At 41.2% G+C, this 9,536-nt stretch overlaps 1 pseudogene; it reads left to right on the forward strand.

The window, feature by feature from the left end:
• Positions 1-4,093: 4,093 nt before the first annotated feature.
• Positions 4,094-4,211, forward strand: LOC126195966 (5S ribosomal RNA; annotated as a pseudogene).
• The last annotated feature ends 5,325 nt before the right edge of the window (positions 4,212-9,536 follow it).

Consider the following 9,536-nt stretch of genomic DNA (forward strand, 5'->3'; position numbering starts at 1 on the left):
GTGACTGGAGGTGAGTGCCATTCTCCTCAGCAAGCAGTATTCCACCGCAGCACCAGAGAATCCTTTAAAATGGTGGTAATTGATTACGTTAAGGAGCATTTTAAAATTTTGTACATTGTTCCATGAGAGTAAGGCGAATTTTAATGCATTTTTTATTCTGATTACAAATCTGATTTTTTTCGGGATCATTTCAGATTTTCTTACAAATCATGTATGCAGTTTTTGCTGAAATCACATTCTTTTTGAACAAGGAAATTTTTTATTGCATTAAAATTAAATTACTTGTTTTGTAATCTTGTGAAAAATCAGTAAACAATGTATTTGATTACACAGTTGTCTAATCAGATGCGATGTTTAGTGATTCCACAAAAGATTAAATGGTCTATGTTCACAAATGCTAATGACTATATAAAAACACAACGCATGTTCAACAATTTAGTCTCCATTCGCTAATTCGACTGCATTAAATTCTTTCTGGCATGGGGTGAAACTTTTCCGCGTTGATTGTATCCCTCCACCAGTGATACCTCTCTTTACCGTAAACCAGCAGTCAGCCATAATGACTGCATTTAACCTTTCGCGGAATCTCTTTCCCGTCTATTTGGTGTCCTAGCGGAACCTTTATCGTTGTTTTTCAATGACACCGCCAAGATTCACAGAGAAAAGAACAGTACGTAAGTGTCGAAAATGTAGTTTCATGCTCATGTTACATCCTAATTTCATAAAACTCTGCAACATTGTTGTAACAATGGTTTTCTAATTTTGATGTATGCCGTCACCCAAAACGTTGGCCAGTACCTCACTAAACGAACCGAAGCCATGTTTCCACTGGATTCATCGTACTTTCAAAATAATTGTCTTTCATTAAATGTCTGGTTTGATGCGCCAAAAAGATCGCTTCTTTAAATATCTCATAAGAGGAGGTAACACTATCTGAATTGGTAGAATAACTTTTTTGTAGCAGTTAGCTGCCTTCCTATCCTTGACTTTCGCTGTGTTGTCGCAATCGCAACTAAGACACTTCTTTTGAGCAGCCAGATTGTTGACCACGTAACGCACCAACTACTTTCAGATCCCTTCATAGTATTTTTCGTAGTTCACAATTCTTTGGAGTTAGGAGCGCAACAACAACTGTTATTTCAAAGTGTCGCAATGTGGGAAAGATTGTAATGTATGGTGCCTTTAAAAATTCGTTACAACTTTATGCTACCTGCACTACTTTTTTTCATTTGATCACTGGCGGACCTGTCAATCCTGCAATGTGGCCCGAAGCGCCGAAAGCCGTTGAATAGATTAGATTTATTGAGGTATTTTTAAAGTTTTGATATAGCTGCGTTGTGTGTTACTCATACTTCTTTCTTCGCAGTCTTTTCGTTGAATAGACGTCTAGAATTCTTGAGCGTTGATTAGTTTGTCAAAAAGTGAGCTTACCGTAAAAAAGGTGTTTTAGCTTCTCGTGATCGTCTAATTATAAGCGTCAAAAGAAAGACGGGACACTTCGTCGAAAAATAGGTATGTGACTAGAGACTCCGTCTTCACTCGATCACTATTAGGCACATTTTGCCGTTCACGGAAACTCATCAAGACCCTCTCTATTGTATGCGCCAGTTAGCATTTCGAGCTAGATGATTATGTAATCTGTAAAGCTCTACGATTATTGATTTCGTTTCAGATTCAGTCAAAATTTTTCTGTAGGCGTACTGGTGACATTAAATGAAAATTATCTATCTGTGTCATTTTGCGTGTACGATACACGTTGCGTGTAGGCGTTAGTGATCAGCGCCCGTTTTCTTTGATGACACTATCTGCGTTTCTGGTATTTTCTTTCAACAGCTTTGGTGAAAGTCGTTTAACTTAGTGTAGCCTTATCGGCAATTTTTTAGCCATTTCGGGTATGCAGGCTATATAATTAAAGTTATATTTATTGAGCTATTTTTAAGTTTTAATAACCTGCATGTTGAGTTACTCATACTCCGTTTAGTGAATGCCTCCTTTATCTAGAGCGAAGATTTCGCAGTACTGACCTAGCTCTCTGTGACTTAAATGTTTTCATGAGCAATATCATTCCAAATGACCAGTACAATAAATTCAAACTCTCCGGTTGTTAAAGATTTCGTTACTGCAATTTATATATATAGAGGAATGAGCAATTTATCAACGAGCAATTAAGAACTGTACATAGTTTTGTGAATGTACATAACCGAGGAGTCATGTACCCAAATTAACTTTGTATCACATATTATGGGAAAGACAGCACATGGATGTCGAAGAGTATTGAAATGGTTATGACTCTAAGGAAGAGAATACAGTGCAGTCTGTTGCTTCCACGAACTACAGAGACTATAGTGGAGGTGGAATGGAATCAAGGGAGCTGGATATATTCACTCTCATTTGTACATGGGACCGGGAAGCATGAGCAGTAGTTGGCGGAAGATGTTGACGAACAACATGTTGACGAACCTTATCTAAGTCGATATCATTACTCGATTAAGCAGGCGAATGTGCAGCCGAAAGAAGTGGTGGTATTCGTCGTTCTGCGGAGAGAACTTGCACGTTTATCGAGGCATGTGGCCTTCACGTTGTTGTCAGTACGTAGGCGTGCAGATTTCCAGCAGCGCTCACGCAATAAATTTGGGTATAGTTTAATTATCGTCCGTTTCCCATCGCTACAATCAACTATAATCTGACCACAACCCCTACATATAAACGGTTGGGGCGGAACTGAAGTCCTACAAATGGGATATTTATTTGGAGACGGGACGAATCAGTAATTATCGTTCGCCAGCGAAATATTTCGGTGGTGCAAGCACAGTTTGTTGTAGACCACTGGTGAAAGTGAGGAATGATAAGGATTAGACGTTCTCGCTTCAGTAATTTTTATTTTGCCAACAGTAACCTACGGAACATTGTGAAGCTAGGAGGTGTAATGGAAGAACTGCTGTGCAGTTTAGTGATAATACAGAATCTATATCCGATTCTCGTTACTGGAGATAATGCAAGACTTCTAGGTATTATTTAGATATTTCTGGGTGGTTCTCGTAACATATTGCGTGATTTGTAAGGTCGAATTGCGCTTCAGGCACACCAGTAGTCCGTGAAGAGGTAAAGCACATCAAGTGGCAAAGGAATTCAAGACGAACCAAGCAGCGTAAACTGGACTTCGTCTAAGTGGTGAACGCTCTGCAAGGACATTGTTACAGTACCTGTGGGAGCTGTTGCTGTGTTGATCCGTGGGCCTCGAGGATGATACCCAATATCCAGCGACACCATCAAGATTGCTGTTTGTCCTGTACAACGCTGCGGAAGGCACAAGGAACACAATGTTCACGGCATTCTGTATTGGGGAAGTAACACTACAGAGCCGGCCGTAGTGGCCGTGCGGTTCTAGGCGCTGCAGTCTGGAACCGCGAGACCGCTACGGTCGCAGGTTCGAATCCTGCCTCGGGCATGGATTTGTGTGATGTCCTTAGGTTAGTTAGGTTTAACTAGTTCTAAGTTCTAGGAGACTAATGACCTCAGGAGTTGAGTCCCATAGTGCTCAGAGCCATTTGAACCATTTAACACTACAGACCGCCGTCATGATAGTCGACTGAGATTCTGATGACGATTACGTCTACATCAGTACAATAGAAACATCACTACAATAGAAATGAAGCGCTTGGCAGGAGAATGTCTCATTGTTTCGCGTGTGAGGATTCCTTCGTGTTCTATTCGTGTACGGAGAGTAGGAAGAATAATTGCATAAATTCCCCTGTGGGCAGTGGAATTAGTATAATATTGTCTGCTGCGCGGTCCCTGAGTGAACAATATGTAGCCGGCTGAACAACGTCCTTACATTGTCGAGATTTTTTCAGGTTTTCACTCGTCCTTGGTAACTCGGCAAGTACATTTTCGCGGTGTAATTTGCCCCTACCTTTTTTGACTACTAAATCTTTTATTGTACTAAACTAAAAATTGCGAAGATGTATTAATGTGGCATAGATGAACCATTACCAGCACATCCTTCGATTCTATATATTAAGCAAGGGAAAGGTAATAACGTAATATTACGATAAGAAGTCCAATTGTGTCAGTGAACATTTTGGATCTACCTGGCAACGGCCTTGCCGCAGTGGATACACCGGTTCCCGTGAGATCACCGAAGTTAAGCGCTGTCGGGCGTGGTCGGCACTTGGATGGTTGACCATCCAGGCCGCCTTGCGCTGTTGCCATTTTTCGGGGTGCACTCAGCCTCGTGATGCCAATTGAGGAGCTACTCGACCGAATAGTAGCGGCTTCGGTCAAGAATACCGTCATAACGACCGGAAGAGTGGTGCGCTGACCTCACGCCCCTCCTATCCGCATCCTCCTCTGAGGATGACACGGCAGCCGGATGGTCCCGATGGGCTACTTGTGGCCTGTGGAGGGAGTGGTTTTGTATCTACCTGATCTTAAACCGTTTATTTATTTGAAAGAAACGGTTCTTCTTGCTGGACAATTAATAACATTATGTTACATATCATTTCAATTGGATTTAGTTGCAAATTGGAGAAATCAAACAGTCGACTGTCATCAATTGCTACAGTGCATATTTTTTCACCCGAAATAAAATTTCACGTATATTAGAAGAAAATCTACAAGCGATATTTATGTTAATGCAATAATTACCAGAATTTGCTGTAACATTCCATCGCCAATTGATCTAAATCTACCGATTTGTGTCTTTGGGCACTTCCTGAGTGAAGTATGAGTCTCTTACATAGCAATTGGGACTAGTAGATTTCCAGACGATCCACCTTCTGTAGACTATAAGAAGGCGGTGTGTGTCACAATAGTCTGATGCCATGTTGTGCATCACAAAGAAATCTTTTATTTGTCAACTAATTTCTGTAAGATGCATGCTCGCTGTTTAGAGGTCGAGAAGTTGATGATGTGTTGTTTTGCGATAACCTGTCGTATGACTGTTTGTCAGGCTAGTAATATTGTCCTTCAAATGCCTTTTCTGCGACCTGTTCATTTTGTATTCATCTCCTACCTCGTATAACTTCCACAGTCCAAAAAAGAAATATCCCCCAGTCACTTTTTGCTAGGTATGTGTTTTGTTTCAAGCAGTCTAATAACGCGGGCTTAGTTTTCACTAAAGGCAATATATCTCAGATGAGTATTGATCGGTCTACAGTGTCACTCTAATTCTGAGTTGATTAAATTTGTGCTCTAATTCCGAATCGTAATGTAAACTGCGGATAAGTTGCCGTAATCCTCTATACCAGAGGATTTTTGTGGTTTGCCAGCAGTGCTAATAAGATACGCGGAATGTTCTGAAATGTATAGTGCCACAGTTTGCTGCACGTATTTTGTTTGCGATTTGTTGTTTGTTACTTGTATATGCTGTCTTAACTGGCTCGCTGCTTTAGCTGTGACATATGAATAAACCACTTGTTCGGATATTTTAGCCTCCATGTGTCCAATAACTGAAAGTCAGATATCAGACTTTGTAGCTCACCGCTGATATTGGTGATAGGCGTTTGATGCGTATGACTAACAAGGGGACCCCGCTTACTGGTCTGTCCGAATATGCTGGACTTGAACAGAAATGAAAGTTACGAAGTGGGAGCCACAGATGGTCAAGTGTTCACAAATATCGTTTTTCGGAAGGGGTCGGTAGCAGCATGAACCATTTATATTAGTGCAGCTAGCAAGCAACGCTTGCTGCAGCGGAAAAAGTGCAAACGGTAATGCGAGGCTCCTGGTGTCGAGAACCTCTGCAATATCTTTTTCTTGTTTTCAGTTTTTACATTACTTACCCTACATACAAACCGAAATAATGTTCAGTATAGGGTGAGTCACTAACTATTGCCACCTAGAATAACTCCGAAAGTATGGTAGTAGCTGAAATGTTTGTGGGACAATTGTAGCATGGGACAGCAGGGGCCATAATATGACGTTGGTTTTTGGTTGCTAGTTGGGGTCGCGTAAGAGATATGAAGGTCAACTTCATTTTTAAAATCGGATCCTGTAGTTTGGTACTTATTTTCTGATGACAACTATGGTCATCCCTCCCAACACCTTCTGTAAAAGGACGTTCATGCCACCTTTATGACCATCGTTGACCTTTAAAGACCTTATTGTTGCACACCATTGGATTCGTCTCTATAGGCGCTATCAGAAAATAGGTACCAATCTATAGCATCTAAGAAAAAACAAAAAAAAAAGAACAAAGTTTACCTTCATATAACTTACGCGACCCCACCTAGAAACAACAAACCAACGTCATATAATGGCCCCTTTGTCCATGCAACTTTTTGTCCCACAAACTTTTCAGCTCCTATAATATTTTCAGAGTTATTATTGGTGGCAGTAGTTAGTGACTCATCATTAATATTTCAATGAAAGGTATGAAAAGAAAATGCAAAGGAAGATGTGGTATTGCAAAGCTTTTTTAGGACGGGATTGAAAGGCATACAATTGAAACACATTTATTGTTCAGCAGTGATCATTTGCACGTTTTGAGATGATATCGTAAAAAAGGAAAAGCAGTACTGTCTCGTCGTCTTCTTATGTATGACGCAGTATCACAATCAAGTGGTTATTTCGCAGTCTCCACGAATACTACGCTTAACGGGTAATTTCGACAATGGATTCTATTTTGAAGCACTCTTCTCGGGAAGAAATACCTGTTTTAGCGTTCAGTCTGTAAATAAGGAATCTTTCTCTCTCTGGATGGGTCGATCTGATCTGCACTTCCCAGCACTCATCGAAGTGCAAAATGAAACTAACAGAATTCGAATTATTTACGCTTTAATTACAATCCGTTCTTAGAACGTTATTTGCAGGGTGCTCGTGAACAATGTATGTACAATCCTTTCTTGAAAATGTGTATTCAGATACATATTTTACTTTGCCTTTTCTCAAGCCTCTAATAAAAGTATTAATAAACACAACACTCTGAGCATTATTTCTGGTTATTGGCTATGTAAATAACGTGAAAACTGAAACTAAGCAATTAAAAATTTTCTTCGCAGTTCAGCACCATTTTCGGTGCTTCAGTCACTACCCAACAACTACAGTAATAATAACTGCTCACGCTTTGGCGGACCCACGCCTGAAATTCTATTTTTAGGGTTCTGTATTTCAGTCTGTGAGAAAGGAACCCTTGCGTTATCACTCGTTGGCCATCTGTCTGTCTGTTTAACCGACAGTTGAGACTCACTTTCACGGGTACGTTTAGAGGTATCAAGTTGGTATTGTCAGGTACCAAGTTGTCGGTCTCTAGGCGGTGTAAAAAGTTAAGCTTCTAGCACAATGCAATAAAAAGCGCCTGCCATTTTTTGATACTCGGAAACTCACTTACCAAAATCTGTTTTACAAGAAGCAATGTTTGACAGCATAAGTAAAGGAAAATAGCCATAAATAGTTACTTTGTAATCATTTCACATAAAATAATTTCTTACGATTAGAAACTTACATTGCATTCGTAATGTGACAAAAACCCCAGGAACGACTGTAGGGATCATGATCTGGTTTTCAGTAAAAGGTAGAGTGATTCACTAGAATGCTTGTGTATAGAATTTACAAATATTTTGTGCTAATTGGCTGAGATACGGCGAAGTGAAATCCTCTGACGCTGTGATAACTGTACCTCACCATCTAGCGATGACAAAACGTACGGCCAGCCGACTTCTGCGCCACGTCATCCTACTCCAGTTGCAAAGATTGACTGGAAGTCTAAGCTTACGATTTGTATAGCATCTGTAATTTTGCAAGCCATGGTAATACTCGTTAGTGACGCACCATTGCTCTGCCATTGCGTTGTGACCAGACTAACTAATTTTGTCTGACCATAAATGTGGGTTCTTTGACTGCCCTGGGAAGAGGCTCATCAAAGTAGAACCCATAAAGTATTAGTTCACTGCATTATACAAATGAATGAAGTATTTATTTGGCTTCAACACATTTCTTTGCCACAGGACTGCTTGATAATTTAAAACTGTTCATGACAATGAAAGCATCACTTCATACACAGAGTAACATACGGTTCTCTTACACCCCCACTACTTCGACATTTACAACAGTAAAAGTGCGTCTGATACTTGGACTGGTCCTACACTGTGATGTTGAGGTATAGCGTGCTCGACACTGTATTCACCTCAGCGTGAGGGGGCTACTGCACTGAGACGGGCGGGTGTCCTCTGGAGTATGTCCCACTGGTTGTCGCAGAAGTCATCGAGTCCTCGCTAATGCCTGTGGTATCGATTCTCACTGGCTACTTTGGAGTGGCTCCACGATCTCACAACGATACCACACATTCTTTGGGATGACCTCCAGTAACCCATTCTAGTATTCCTGTTTGTATTCTTCGCACTGCAGCTGTGAGACATTGCTACTACGGTGCTATCACACGGAAGGTGGGGACAGTTCTAAATGTGATTCCTCTGTGCAGAGATGTTGCGGTTTTTCCGATGCCTGCTGCTGTGCTGCGGGGTCCGCAGGGAGACGGAGCCAGAGGGGGAGGCCGTCAGCGCTGACTCATCGCCCTGCAGCACCAAGGTGAGTGACGCCGCTGCACGTGTTTCCTGGCAACTAGCGCACAGTAGCCAGGCTTCCCAGCAGCAGCCGGAATGCTTTGGCATGGCCTGCTCGTGTTGCGTCATATGGACGATTTACTGTAAATGGTCTCTTGACCTTCTCAATCTTACATTGCGAGACTCAGTTGCAGCCAGGGGAGCTGTACCTGCTACTTCCTTGTCACTACCTTTAGAGTTTATTCTTCTATACCAGTATTATGGGCTTCAGTCAGTGAAGTATTACTAGAGATTCGTCTTCTATTCCTTATGTTTTTACGGGGCGCCACAGATAGAATGCATTAATTTCGAAGTACCGGATAGAATGCATTAATTTCGAAGTACTGTGACTGGTCACATACAAAAATATTTTCACAAGTCCAACATGTAAGTTCGCTTATTTCAGAACAGCAATTATTGCTTAAAGATGAAATCAGAAACATGGCGTCCTTGTACATACACTCACATTAAAAGTCTTTCTTTACAGCTATGCATATGTTTTGTGAAATCGTGTGAAACAGCAGCATTTTCTTAACGTACTGCAACCTTCAGATCGGTAAGTGAACAAGGTCTCGCGTCAATAATACTTCCAATTCAAAAGACACCCTAAGAAGAAGAAACAAAGCGACATACATGGCGAGCGAGTACCCAGTAAACATCGCCAAAACATGAGATCAAGTACTGAGGAAACAGTTCTCGAACAACAATCATCGATGCATTAGCCGCGTGGGACGTTGCTCCATATTGCTGGAATGACATTTCTCCCAAGTTAATTCCTCATGTTTGGGCGCGATGAATTGTGTAGGATTTACAGATAACGTTCATAATTTACTGTTACACAAGAGTTGCCATCTTAAGATAAAGCGAGCCCAACGACCTTCACTTGGGAAACTTTATACCACACACTCACTTTTTTGCTGTAGAACGGTTTATGATGCAATTCTTTACAGTCGTCTGCTTCCCACTTTGACAGTTCCGCTTATTTACAAAACCGTT

The sequence above is a fragment of the Schistocerca nitens genome, chromosome 7, assembly GCF_023898315.1.
Source record: "Schistocerca nitens isolate TAMUIC-IGC-003100 chromosome 7, iqSchNite1.1, whole genome shotgun sequence".
NCBI classification, from domain to species: Eukaryota; Metazoa; Arthropoda; class Insecta; order Orthoptera; family Acrididae; genus Schistocerca; species Schistocerca nitens.